The following is a 15,297-nucleotide window of genomic DNA, read 5'->3' as shown; positions in this document are numbered from 1 at the left end:
TCCTTTTTGCATGTCAAAAACCAGCAAATAATTGCTGTTAAGAGCCACTTTTCAGTGATATTTTCTAAAAAGCAGAAAGTCAAAATGTATTACAGCTGAGGTTTCTGTATAGGACACTTTCAATAGCTGACAGGGTTTGAAATACAGTGAGTTGGAAGCCTGAACCCAAGTAATGGGAGACGCTACTTGGAAATGGAGCTCTTGAATAGATTCCTGAGCTGACTTTTGAAGTATCAAATTAAAATATATACTTGTGCATGCATAGATAATATATGGTTTTGTCCATATTTCATTTAAAAAGTGATTCCCCAAGAAACTCTGCTTTCTCACTGTTCACTCTCTTACACTTTTTACTTGCATTTGACGTATGCTTGCTCCTATTATTGTCTGCATAAATAACCAGTTCCCCCTGTCAAATCTGAAGTTCCAGAGGCTCCCATAGCCCCTCCCTACCTACAGCTCCCCAAAACAGCATGCCTTACCCTGCTATGCTTGTACACACAATCACACATATCACCTCAGCATATAGTTCCAGTTACTATGTATTCTGATAAATCCTCAGTCTAGCACTGCTGTGCCATCAAAATATGCATATTTACATGTTCACAGTCCCAGAAAAATCTAACAACACAGTACTGCCTGTACCAGAGCATTAGAGGTAGCAGGCAGTCTTGTGTAATGCTGATGGTATGGGAAAAGGAGATTTGCTGGTAGTCCAAGAGACTAACTGATCTAATTTTAGGAAAGGGTGTAATCACTTAAACTTATTCAGATCCTCCAGATCTAAACACATTCTTCTCCTGGTCATTTGCATTTCAATCATTAAAATATCTCAGTGAATAGCACAGGGAAGAGGTTAGAAAAACAATGTCTGGGGTCCAGTGTAATATACAACATCAGATGATGCCCTGTGCTGTAGGAGCCCCTTCCAAGAGTGCTCTGGCCCTGCAGCACCCACATTTTGGGCCCCACACTGGAATCCAAACCCAGAGCTCACCCCTGAGCTCACTACACAAGTTACGGGGATGGTTGAATATTTCAGAAGGCTAATCTTTTCACATGGATTAGGAAGAAGAGCTGCCCTTTACCAGAGGACTAGTGTGGTAATTTTGAATTCTTGTCTAGTGCAATACAGTAATGTGCAGGGCATTTAATATCTGATTTGATCATGCAACCGTCACAAAATAATTCTTCATATAGGAATAGAGGCCTGCCAAATTTCCCTGTATATTCAGCTGCCACTCACAGATCCTTGGAGAAAGATGAGGCATTCAGTTATTGGGAACATATACTGACAATGGCCTTGTCTTCCTTTTTGGTTGAACAGTAGACTCATACCGAACAGATTGCACTCAAGAGAGGTGGAAATTGTGAAGCTGAATTCCTTCCAGCTCTTGCCATGTCCAGCACTGAAGTCCTGTGTTAATATTTCTCCATGCTCATACTGTTCAAGAAATTCAAGTCCCTCAAGTTTCCTGCTTCAGGCCCTTCACCAAGTCTCTCCTCCTTTCTTAACAGCTGTCCTCTCAGGACAGTAACACCAACTGCAATTAAGAGAGGACTACCAGACTGCTAGAGCAATGAATGTAACCCAAGAGAAGACCACAACTACTCCATACAGAATGGCCAAATGTTATTTTGGGTTGCAGTACCAAAACTGTATTTGTGGACAGTGTCAGGGAGTGCTTCATGAAACCACTAGTTAGGTTGTGAAGGAAAAGCAGTGTTGACTTACCTGGTTTGTGGACATAGTTGAAAATAAAACTGTTTAAGAACTGACCTATGGCAATACATGTACTATGACATCCTTGGAGGAATTAAAATAGCCCCAAAAATCCAGTATGATTGTGTTTATAAAGCACATAGAAATAAAGAATCAAAGGGAAGAAGTTCAGTTTTAGTAGACCGAAGACCACTTAATGATACCATAGTAGAGGTCCAGGGCAAAGGCATGCTAATTATCAGAAAAGAACTGATAAAAGGCAACAGTCACTTCATCATAGAAACCAATCAGGTTGGTCAAGCATGATTACTTTCCCTGGTAAATACATGTTGGCTGCTCTCGATTATCTTCTTGTCCTTCACATCCTTAGCAATAAATACCAAGAGGACATATTCTGTGATCTTTCAAATAACTAAAGTGAAACTGAGCAGCTTACAGTTTCACTGATCCTTCTTCCTGCCTTTTTTAAAGATGGGCATAACATTAGCCTTTTTCCAGTCATATGGGACCTTCCCTGTGTGTCATCATTTTTCATCAATAATAAACATAGGCCTTGCAATTATATGGGTGAACTCCTTCAGCATCCTTTGATGAGTCACACCCAGCCCCATGGATATGAATACATCCAGCTTCTCTTAGTAATTCCAGCTTCACTAAGTAGTAGGTTAGGACTTGCCCACTGTTGGTTATTCTTTTCCTTCTCAAACTCTGTTGGAAGATGCAGATGCCTGGGGACAAGCTTTGCCTATGAAGACTGATGCAGAAAAGGTGCTGTATACTTAAGTGCTTTCTGTATCATCTCTCACTAGATGGACTCCCACATCGAGCAGTAGACACATATTTTCTCTGAACTCCCTTCTGCATCATCCATGCAGAACTGTTATCCTTAACGTCCCTAAGTGCCCAAGCAATGTGTTACATTCCTATTTTATTGCCAGTCCTTGCCTTCACCTCTTATATACTTTTGTGTTTTAGTTCATCAAGAAGTTTGCTGCTTAGCTAAGATGAAATTCCTAGTCTTCCTGCAGAACAAGGTAGTTTGTTCCTGAGGTCTCAATAATTTTCCTTTAAACCCTAACCATCTCTCCTGAGCAGTCTTGTCTTTCACAGCTGCTGCCAAGGGTGTTCTAACTAGCAGTTCCCTGAATACAATGAATTCCAGTAATTCCAGTGTTATGAAGTCTGGAGTGCTAATTCTGTTTCTTACCTCCCCGGCTTTCCACTAGATCCTTCACTCAGTCATCATGCAATTGCTGCAGCCTGAGCTGCCATCTGGGATTATATTTATCACTAGTTCATCCCTGCTTCCAGTACTTGGCATTGCCCATCCAGTATTTACATTAGGATATTGTCATTAGCTCAGTCTAAGAACTTCTGGCATTGCTTGCCCCGTGCTGTTGCCCTCCCAGCAGATGTCCACATGGCTGAAACCCTCCCTAAGGCAGAGGAGACCTGTGCCTTTCTACTAGTTGTAGAAAACCTCTTTCACTACTTTGTCTTGGTCGGGTGGTCTATAACAGACCCCATCACAGCAGCCCTCATTTTCATCCTGTCTCTGTTGCGATATCTACAGTTTCACACTGGGGCTTTGCACAATCAAGGAGCACTCCTCATCTTCCCTGTCTATTCTTCCTAAACAGTCCGTACCCTCCCATGACTATGTTCCAGTAGTGCACACTATCCCACCATATCTCCATGATTCTGACCATGTTCCTCTTCTCCCTTGCAAAATTCCTTCATTTGCAGCTATTCCTCTGTCACTTCTGGGCTTAAGTCCTCTTCCCATGATGAAGCTGATTTCACACTCTTGTCATCAGGTTAGCAGTCTCATTGCAAAGACCTCTTTCCTTTTTAGTCCTCAAATACAGATGTCCAAAAATCCAGAGGAACTCAGTGATGAAGTTGCTAAGCTTCCAGACATGGTGTGGAAGCTCCTACTTAAAAATCCATTTGGATATCACAGGACTGCCAGGTGACTAACGTAATCCCATGGCATTAAAAGGGCTTATGGGGAAATCAAGGGAACTACAGTGCGTAAGGCTGATGGCTATACTGGACAAATCAGTAGAAATTATAAGATAGAACAAAATTAATGGACACAGGAAAAAGTGACAGTCTTTCATGTGTATTTGTAAAGGGAATTCTTACTTCACAAACCTGCTTGCTTCTTTGAAGGCCAGATAAAGCATGTAGATTTAACTACCAAGACTGCATCTGTAATGCTAAATAAATCTGCTCCTAAGTGCAATCTCTGGTATCAGACAAAATGGTGCAGGATGCCTTGCAGCCAGTCCTCAGTGCTTGGGACCACCAGAATTGTCTGGCTGCATCAGCACTGCATAACCCTTGGCTTGGGTCTCTGCGGTTTAGCAAATGCCTACTTTCCCTTTCACACCAACTGAATAAAGTATAAAGCCGTAGCTTCTCCCCTGAAGTTTTTAATAGGTGACATTAAACAATGGTATGGAGGGAAAATTGTAAACTGCAGCACTGGCATCTGTGTGCATGTTGTTCACAAAATGGAGCATTAGCTGTCAGAGCAGTTTTCAAAGGGAAAACCCCTTACCCTTTGGACTAGATTTGGAGGGACTGGAAACTGAGAAGGAAACTGTGAGAAAATAGATAGAAAAAGACTGGGAGGCCAACATGGGAAGTTCAGGGGAACTTTCAGGAGAAAACAAGACCTAAACTTTTATCCTTTCCACCAGATGTTCCTTCTGGAAGATAAAGATTATATTAATTCATATTTGCAAGCAAACTAACTTGAAGAGTTTTCTTCCACAGATTTAAAGATCCTGGTCATATGGACACTCAGATAGGTATCTTGTAAAAAGCTCTGGGATACACACCATCTGCTTTGGATGTGTTTTAATTCATAGAGATTATAAATCCCACCCAAGTGATAAATTTCTGTGACATGGCCTCTTTCAGCTTCTTGCAACAGAGTACTCTGTAATTTGAATTAATGGATCCAGACTCCATACAGATTTAGCTCCACAGTTCTTTGTGAGTTAGGCCACAGAAAAATGGCCAATTTCCTCTGTCCAAGCATGGGGCAGCCAAGACGACACCTCTCCTTGGGAAGAGGGATCTCCTGAAAGAGGCAGCAATGTCCTGATGCAAAACAAAGAGAGAAATGGATCCGTCCAGCCATTGACTTTCTACCACTTCTGTTTCCATCCGTACAGGGCCCGGAGTCCACTGGGACTAGAAGCAAACCAGAGTCAGAAGGGCCAGAATGAGAGAAATCCCTGGATACAGATGGTCCTGCACAGACATTCGGTGTGGGCAAAGTGCTGGAGTGATGACATCTAGGCATGCTGAAAACAGATCCCATCCCACTCTCTGTAAGTCCCTACAATGTGACTTTCCTTCCCTTGTGTTCAGTGAGCATGAGCTGGGGAGAAAGAGGGGCACTCATGAACACAGGTGAAGTGTGAAAGTGGAGCACTGTCAAAGGCTCTTGAGTTTGGGGCCCAATGCAAACCTCACTCTCCACTCTGCTTCTTAGAGCAGCATCATCAGCCTTGTACCCTGTCTAGTTAGAAAGAAATCCCAGGACCAGTATCTCCAAGTCATTGTCATGGAACAACCTTCTGGCCTCCTGCATAGGTCCTCCACTCCTTCCACCCTGGACTAAGCCGACCAGGACCTCCTGACCAGTTGCAATAACAGGAAAAGAAGCATGGTTGCAAGCCTCTGGCCTCCATTTCAGGCCCACTCATCTTCTTTTGTACCCAGAGAGAAGCAACTAAAGCAAACCCATTTGGACCATGTGGGAATTAACCGGCAAAGTTCCAGAAGGCATCTTCTTGGGGGTCAGTACGCGTGGTGTAAAATTTAACTTTGTCAGCAGTGAATTCCAGTACAGAAAGGCAGCTGAGTTGGTGAGCTCCCATCTAAGTCTTTGAAGGAGCACAGCATCAAGGTCACCATTGCACAGTTCATGCTTTCACAATAGCATTGGGTACCTTTGTTGCTCATTAGATTCCTTTAACCATGCAGCCATCCTAGAGCAGCCACAACATGACACACTGCACCATCACAGACATTTTGAGGTGGGGTGCTCAAGTCAAGTGGGCATCCAGTTGGTGGATATCAAAATAGAATGTCCTGATCCATGGAATCTCCCCACCAAATGGAGGGTGCTTTCCGAAAGATAGGTAGTTTCCTCCTTTGCACTGAGCTTGCCCACTCTTTCATGCGACTTTTCCTAAAGATTAGCACCAATGGTATTAAACTTTCACCCCTTGCAAAACTGGAGAGAAGTCATTCACACAAGCAATTAGCAGGAGATCTCAAGATGGCACTGATCTCACCCTGTCCCTTCAAAGTCATGTCATCAGCATTTACCCCGGCAGGAGGCTTGGCAAGCTTTCCTCTTGTCCTAAAGGAGCCTGATGCAGAAGAAGCAGGGAAGCCAAAGACTGCCTAGGGCAGCAGCCTGCAGCTGTGACCGGGTAAGCCCACCTGTACTGCTTCTGGAGCACAGCATGTTCTTCTCACCCACAAGTGATCTGTGAGCCTCCTATATGATGCCCCTAAGACAGATTTAAAAAGAGATCCCTTTGTTGTCTCCCCCCATTAGTCAGCCCTAGGAGGCTGGAAAGAGCTGAGCGCTGCTCAGCTTCTGCTCAGATAGTAAACCTGCTCTTGCGAATCGATGTTTTCCTGATGATTCTCCACTTGAGAGGCCACACCTATCGCAAGAGAAACACAAGAGAAAACAAGCTCCAGCTTGGCCGAGTAGTGCCTTTATGAAGGTAAAGACATGCAAGGTTTGTATAGCTACAGTGCAATGAGCTGCCACCTTTTGCAGCGCTACACCCAGCCTGTCCCAGTCCCACACAGCTGGATGAGTGTTCTTCTCAGCCAAGTATCTGCAATTCCAAGGAGCAGGAGTCCACAAGCTCCGTCAGCAGCTTCCACTATATCTCATCATTAGGATCAGATCCAGGAAAGAAGGTTGAAGAGATCCACAGAACCAAAGTAACTGTGCCACAGGCAAGAAATCACCCAACTGTTCTCCAGTATCTCACAGGTGATTGCTCAGATGTTCCTGCATCCCTTAGTATCTTGCAGCCCCTGTGCTACCTTGCCAAGAAGATTTCAAGGAGAACTGTTCCAGGAAATTGATTGTGCTATTAGGAGCTTTGCACCATGAAACAAGGAGTGGGGCAACTGGGCAGCTGACAATACATTCTCACTCCATTAACATGTGGAGATTGAGCACTTGTCAACTAATTTTTGTAAGAATTGCAGTTCCCTCTTCTGCAGCATCTGAGCTGCGAGGAAACCCAAGGATTCTGGAGTCCACACATGGACTGACAAGTTGGGTTGTCAGAGAAGATTTTGAATGCCCCAGTGCCAACTAAAGAGTAGATTGTCTGCCTCACAGGATGTATGGCATTCTGGAATTCGCATTTAGCTTTTTGTCTTCACGCTCCTGCTGTTTCTGAGAATGCCTGCAAAGTTGGAAGGGTGAGACCCAGCACAAAGAGCAATGAGTTCAGAGTAGAGCACAGAAGCCCTAGTTACCTTGTCTCCAAAACAAAGCTAGTCCCACCATTCGCTACCTTCTGCTGAGGAGCCCCATGGATAGAGCGTTTGACTACGAAGAGAGAGGTCTGTGTTCTTCACTCTAACTCTTCACTCTCGCTCCCACAGCATGGGAGGGATATGCATATTCAGCATCCTTTCCCTGTCTCTCAGATCTTGGTCCTTTACCAGTACGTAAGGATGTGTTCTGGGTCGATGCACTGTCCACAGTCCTGCCTTGGAGCTTGGCCACTGTGCAGGCAGGCACACTAATCTCTTTTAAGTCCCCTTGGTTAAGTCCCCTTGGTGCGTCACTGGTTGTCTACGAACACATGTGATACACATTATTAACAGAGATAGTAGGTTGAGAAGATACAGCTGAAAAAGTGCTTTGCTGGGATACATTTGTGAAAGTATGCTTTTTTTCCTTAGGCTGCTCTGTTATGTTTGGGTTAGGCCATTTATAGTTCTTTAGTAGACTATGAGAACGTTGATCAGCTTTAACAGCCTCTTCTGCTAAATCATACCTCCAGCAGCATATTGAAGATTCCTTTCATCATCCCGAGAATTTTAGCTGAGAAACTAAATATTGAAAATTTGTGACTTCTTCCATATTGTCTATATTGTATCTTATGGTGAGATAAGCAATCAACTCTCACTTATCAGACAGGGTGAGAGACTCAGGTGGTGAGATAGAGCAGATTATTTGTGTTCTACAGAAGCCACAGGGAGCACTGTGCAATCTGAGGTACATGAACAAAGTGTCTGTTCTGCAGAGATTACCAACAAATAACTGGATGCATTTAACAGTGCTTGAGGTTTTTAGATGGGCTGTTGTTCAGGAGAAAAAGGTCTAATTCAATCCATATTCATACAGCTGCATAGACCAGATCCTGAGCAAATAACACAAACTGAAACCCAGGCTGGAGGCTAGAGCATGCTGCAGATACTTGTAAGGTACTGCAGACAGAAAGCTGATTTTGAACCAGGGTTACGTGCCCTAGTTGATTGCTGATGAGGCCACTAGGTGTTTCTGCAGGGACCTCCCAACAGCTTCTCATTTCTGACAGTACAGACAGCAGGGAAGAAATTATTCAGCTTGAGGAGCAATTGTTCTGATTTCTTTTCCTGCTTTTACTTCTGCAGGCTCTTTCTCTTTAGGATGCTGAGGCATTGCTTTAATCTCTTTCATTTCTCCTGTGTCTGCTAAACTGTTTGGCATTATGCCCAGAATAGAGAATGGCAGCCATTGCCTAAGTCCTCCTCTTAGGTATCAGTATTTGCAGGAATCTTTCAAAAAGGATGTTGTTTCAGGATGGATTGCCTAAATTCACTTCTGCTGGGGAATGAGTATTTAGTATCAGTGGCCTTATATTCTAGAAAAAAAATATTTTGTTCAGTGCCTTGATTCTGCCTTAAAAACATGTATGGCAATGTGAGACCTGGCTACCAAAAGCCCACTTTCTGGTCTAATGCTTTTTCTTGCCAGATTCTGTAACTCATACAGAGTGGAATAGTATCCCCCCCAGAATAAATGGCATAATTTCTATTCTGGAATCAGGGTATTAACATATACCACTTTCCAGGTTAAAAAAGCCCACCATCACCCCAAAACAGCAGAGGCTGGGATAGTGACAGATCCTTTCCCAGGAGATACAAAAATCATGTGGAATAGAGTTACACTTATGACTCTTCTAGAAAGCATAATGATACAGGATGGAGTCTGAAGTTCCCTAACTTCCTCATGATTTTCCCAAAAAAAAAGAACTCAGCTCCTTGCAGGATTTTCAGCTTACAAGTGCTGTTGTTGGCCATGCTGTCATTAAGGTAGCGCCTGCCTAGACAGATCAGTTTGTTCTCTAGCCTGTGATGGACAGTCTGACAGAGAATGCCCAGCCTCTGCTGTAGCAGCATTTCTGCTGCCCTCTGCGTAAAATGAGAGCTCACAGGGATGTTAGCACAGGACAAGCAGAAATGTCAGCACACTGCTCTGTAGCAAAACTGCTCATCCCTACACTTCTTCTAGGATGTGGCTGGACACTGAACCCTGGAGATGGTAAGAGCATATTTTCCATATTAAAACGTTATTTATCAATTCAGTGTAGATCTGCTAAAGTGTATGCTTTCAATATTATGTGCAGAATGTGCTCAGTCCATAGTTTTGATGTGTCATCTGGTTAGGAAATGTGCTGTTAAACTAACATTTCTGATAAATGTGGCTGATGGAATGGGCTGAGAGAATAGCTGGAAGCAATAAATGAATTCCCAGGAAGAACTACTGAGGATCATAACTAATGAGACTTAAAACCTGCAGGCTGAAAAGCAGTGTGGGCCATCCATTCTTTACCATGTCAAATGTAAGCAAAAATTTCTGGGTCTCCATGTGAGCACTTGTGAAGACAAGCTGATGTCACAGGCTGGCCATGAAGGGCCTATAATGGCCTTGCTATCCCTTGTTACTTCTGCTCTATTCAGAAACTAATTTCTGCAGGTCTTAATGCAGTTGTGATTTCCTTCACTACATGTCAAGGAAAGTGAATGCGTTTGTCCTAGGGGGAACTTTGATGACATATTTGTTGCTAAGTAGCTTCCCACAGAGTGGTATTCTTGGAAGCTCTCAGAATGAGTTAACTGAACATGAGAGGAAATAAAACCCACAATCTGGGATTAGAGGATGGGCAGCTTTCAAATGTGCACCACAGGTGCACCATTACTCACACTCCTCCTGTCTCCACAGCTAACATCAGCGGAAGAGAACTGGGCTGTAGATTCTGGCCGAGGAGATGACATTCAGGATGCCCTTTCTATCACCTACCAAAGCAGCTGAGGGGCTCCTGTTACAGAGCAGGTGAGTGGGTGGGCAAGCTGGGAGACCACTGGGTAGAAAAAGGTAATTGAAACAGCAAGTAGCCAGAAGAGGAGAAAGGAAAGGGAAGGAAAAGAAAGAAAGGAAGGAACATGGTATTAACCCCTGCAGGCGACTGTAGCATAACCAAATATAAGCTGTACTTGTGAGATAAAAGTTCTATGTAGCCCAACTTTCTGTCTTTGAAAGTGATGCCCAGGAAGGAGCAGCATCTTGCCTAAGGCAACATAGAGTGGCACTTCTCTCAAACTCTCCCAACTCCCAGTAATTTGTATTTATGGAAGCCCTGAGCAGGACACAATGTCTGGGTATTTAACAGCTCATGGTGGATTTTTAACTGATGAATTTGTCCAAACACTTTTTGAACCCATGAACTGTTCTCTGAACATAAGGCATGTTACTGTGATCCTCTGCTGAGGCTAACTCATAGAAAGCAAACATCCACGTATGCAGTTCAATTCACTTTGTTATTATCTTTGACCGAGTGTTACAAATATGTATATTCTTCTCACTTCATCCAAATTTTCATATGAAGTCATATATTTGAGGAAGTAAAAACAGTGATTAAACTGCAGAGAGTATCTCCCAGGAGCCAAAGTAAACTATGCTATAGTTAATCTGCAGTACGTATTTATACTACAGCAGGATATTTTTCTTGTAGTATTTTCAAGGGAAATTTTCTTCCAAACACTAAGGCTCCTGTCACTTCAGAGACTCCACTACAGCCTCCTATGTAATGTTAGCAGACAGATTTCCTTGGCGGTCAGCCTAAACATTTCCTTAATTGCTCTCTGCATCCATCTGAGACACTGAGAGAAGGGTACAAATCCCTACTCCTCCTGCAGGGCAAATCAGTTGCGTAAAGCAGAACAGCTCCAGCAGAAGACAATGACAGCAATGTGTCACCAGATAGCCAGCAGCCAGGGTGTCAGGGTGCTGGTGGCCCATGTGGGAGATTAGCAGATGGGGATTCTAACGGTGCTTGCATCCCCTGTCCTGAAGAGATTCCCTGCTCGCTCCAGTAAAGTCTACCAGGGACAGACCTTTCATTCCATGTGGCTTGTCACAAAGTACTTGGAAAGATCTGAGTTTATCCCAAAGGAGAAGTGAATGCTGAGTCCAAAGAAGGAGGGGATGTTGTTTTACATCTCAGTCAGAACTGTGGCCTGAGAAAATGTATCCCAAATCTGCTGCAGCTCAAGATGCAGTGCCAACTTCATTGCATCACTGCTTTGCTGAGCAACACAGGTGTATGTTGCCTTCCTTCCAAATCAGTCCCTCAGGTCCCTTAAAGTGCCTGCTGCTCCCTGAGAAGTGCCTCCAGGTGGACAGTATCTTGCAAGGTGCAAGGTCTCAGAGCAGAGTGGTCTCTTGACTGCACTGCTGTCTGCCTCATATATTTGCTAAGACTGGATTTCACACCTTAGTGCCCTGATGTATGTATGTTGTCTGCAGTCCTATCTGTGTTGAAACTTTGAATTCAAGGGAACTAATGCATGTAGAAACGGGAGAAAGAAAGGACCTCTTTGTAGGCCCTTTTCCTGGACGTATGGCAGATTCATTGGTAAATTCATGGAGAATTCAGCTGTTGAATTTAATTTTATTTCCTCAAACTCTTTGTCAAGAAGTTTCTTCCTTTAATACAGAATACTTTCAAAAAATTCTATAACTGGAATAGTTTGCTCAGGAGATAGAGATGTCTCTGTAGTCCAGGAGTTCACAGGCCTGAGATCCTCTGCAGTGAGGCAGCAGTTCTGTTGGAACATATGCACTGAATCTATTTTAAACTTTCTCTCTGAGATGGTCCTTTATGGCCACTTTGGAGCAGTGTTTTCCCCATAATCGGTTAGTACTTGTCAGTTGACAGGCAGCCCAACTTCACAAACAGTGTGCCAACGCAAAAGGCTATCATTCTGCAGTTATGGCAATAAATATCCAAGAGGAAGGCATCTTTGGTTTCCCTCCCCATGGTATGCTGTTTGGATCCTGGTAATTTATCATAAGTTATGGCCTCCTCAAGTGAATAGTACTGTTAGTTCAGCATGAAAGAAAACCTGAGAATGTGATTTTTTTTCTGTATGTTCTAGCTATATGTGATGTACCTTGTTTAGGCTAGCACATTGCTATAGTTCATATTGCACCATTAGAGAGGTATTTTTTTACAAGTTAAAGAATTCTGAAAAAACAATCTCATAATAGGTCCATAAAAATAACAAGACTTCTCATTTTTAAAAGGTGTTTACAGTGTTTCTTAAATTAAAGGTAAATTATTTCTTTATCAATTTCAAAAAATCAGTGTTTTTATATACCTTAGAATGTGTTCCCCAAACTAACCTTGTTATTCAGGGAAGTAAATAAATGGCACTCTAAAATGGGGACTCTTTCCAAATGGAAAAAGAAGCATCTAATAGATAAAAGTCATATTTCAGATATTAACACATCTACACAATTTTGCTGGGTATTAAGAAGCGAAGTGGGATATATACACCTTCTCAGAAATTATAGCAACTTTTCCAGGCAGGATCAGCAGCTGACTATGAAAAGTAAACATAAAAATAGATATGATGATCATCACAGTTTCAGTTGCAAGAAAGCTATTGATATACTTGCTATTTTTCTATAAAAGTGCATATGATACCATCCATATCTAGACAGTCCTTGGGAGATGCTTGTCCAAAACAGATCCTTAAAAGCATAGGCTAAAGGAGATCATGCAATATTATAGATACTCTGTTCTACCACATAGTTTTTCTCATCCAAGTATTTCCTTAATATTTACTCCAAACCCTTTTTACTTCAAATCAAACAGTTATCGTCCTGGCAATATAACCCTCTCTTAATGTCTCTTAATGAAAATCTTTCTCATTTGACAAAATTATTTTCATACTCCCACACCCAGTCTTTACTCTTCTCATCTCTTGACTTAAAAAATGAAGTTGTATCCATACCTTTTTCTAAGTCATATTCTTTATACTTGTCATTCTAGCTCCTCTCCTCCTTACTCTACAGACAGATTTTTCTTTTTTCAGAAGAGGTCTACAAAATGTGCTCTATTCAAAGTACTGTAGACTATTGCTAAGATAACCCATTGCTGAGGAAAGCAAACATTCATATCCTGCACCACAGAAAGAGTACTTATACTAATATTTGCAATAATTAGATATACCACTTTTGCAACTGTTTGACATTGTTGAGTGTGTATAAGCTTGTGCCCCAATTCCTTTTCTCCCTGGCTCAGATGACAAAGCCCATGCATTTCTCTGTCTGATTTCATCCTCCCAAAGTACTTTGTTTCTCTTCCTCAAATTTTCCTCTGAAAATTAGAGACATTTTATCCAATTTTCCAGGGCTACTTTTAAGTCTGATCCCATTCCACCCTGCCAAAGTGCTTGAATGCCCCCCTTCCCAAAAGACACAACACCCATGGCTGCTTCTGTCAGCTCAGGGCTTTTTCTTTCAGCATGGATGACCTTAACATTTCTAGGCCTTCTTTGTCCCATTCCACCTGTCTTTGTTCTGTTCCAGGGGTGAACACATAAGACTGGCTAACCCAAAGGGTTGGATTTTAACCCTCCTGGTGCGATTCGATCGTAATACATGGGCCAGGAAGTTTCAGCAGCTTTAAAAGCACCTGTTTTTACGTGAGACTTCTCTGTTGGTCTGTAGCGGACCAGCCACCCAGAGGAGGGTCCGGGTCCACCTTGACGGCTCCATGCTGCCACCCCCAGGCAATGGGTGCCTTGAGCGGTGGGGCCGGTCGGCTGCTGCCTGGCTGAGCTCCCTGTGACTGACAGGAGCCTGCTGGAGCCCTGTGACCGGTACCGCCTGCTCCCGACTCCTGGTAATGATGCCAACGCCTTTCTGCCAAGGATCCCTAAAAGAACTTCTCTGTTCCTTTAGTGTCAAGTGACAAGACCCAAGCTGAGAATAAAGCTGATGGGGGCCTGCGTCCTCTGAACAACAGCCCAAATGGTGAGGCGAAAGGCACAGCCACTGTCCCAGCTGACATCTCTGGGCCTTGGTTTCCTCTGCCTGATTGCCTGTGGTGACTGTAGCAGGCAGTGACGCCAGCTTTTCTGAGCTCTCCAAAGGGCTAGTGGATTCAGGATGCAGGAGATCTGCAGGCAGAGCTCAGTCTCCATAACCATCGCGTGACAGCCACTGGCCTGGCCAGGGGTTCTCCGGAAGCCCTGATGCTCCAGTGCCCCTTGAGGGATCTCTGGTCTACAGCCCTACAACCTTCCCTCAGTGAGTGCTGTGAAAGCACAGCCTGAGCAAAGGGACGTGGCCTTCTGCAAAGCTGCTGAGCAAGCCCTGCCTCTGTCTTCATCCTCACCCATACAGGGACTCAAGGGGAGGCAGCTGTAAAATCATACTCTTTCAGAGCTACAGCCCAGCCCGCCTTCTTCATCTGTTGGTGTCCAAGAGAAGTGACACCCCATCCACCCCAAACTGAGCCCCAGCTGACCGCTGGAAGTACCGGGGCAGCTGCTGTGTTCCCCATGGGACAGCACGTCCCGGGAGGGCATGGTGAGCACCCAGGCACTGGGTTGGCACAGCATCATTGCACGGACTTCAAAGGGGCCACTCCTGATTTATACTCTTAACAGGGAGTGCAACACTCAGGCCTGCTTCTGATGTTTTACCATTTCAGCTGAGAAAGGAGCTGTGCCTGAGCAAGTCTCTCTGGGGTAAGAATAGCATCTGCCACCTTAGGACACAACACACTTGTCCAGCTCCTACATGGCAGCACGTTGCGCTGATATATAGAAGGCAACCTACCCGCTGAGGAATGTCTTCAAGCGCTATTAGTGGAAGCGTATCATCTACACACGCAGGCATGACCCTGTGCAGGAGTCTTGCGAGAGCGGGGCTATTTTGAGCTTTTGACACCGAGGATGAAGGGACACAAATGACGAGCTGATCCTCCTGGCGGGGGCAACCTCCAAAGCTCTCTGTGGTCTTGTCTCCTCCTCTGGGAATGACTCTTGTGAAGGCTGATGGGCGATTTGGTGGGACCTCAGAGCCCAGGGGGCGGGGGCCAGGAGGGAGCTGTGAATTTGCCAGGGATGCAAGGCCAGGCCTCGGTCCCATCAGCACTGTCCAGCCGTGCTTACGGCAAGTCCTGCCTAAGGGTGTGCACCTGTCCCTGAGCTTAGGGCATGCGGCT

This window comes from Ciconia boyciana, chromosome 16, assembly GCF_034638445.1.
Source record: "Ciconia boyciana chromosome 16, ASM3463844v1, whole genome shotgun sequence".
Lineage (NCBI taxonomy): Eukaryota > Metazoa > Chordata > Aves > Ciconiiformes > Ciconiidae > Ciconia > Ciconia boyciana.
Note: the sequence above shows the minus strand (reverse complement) of the source record.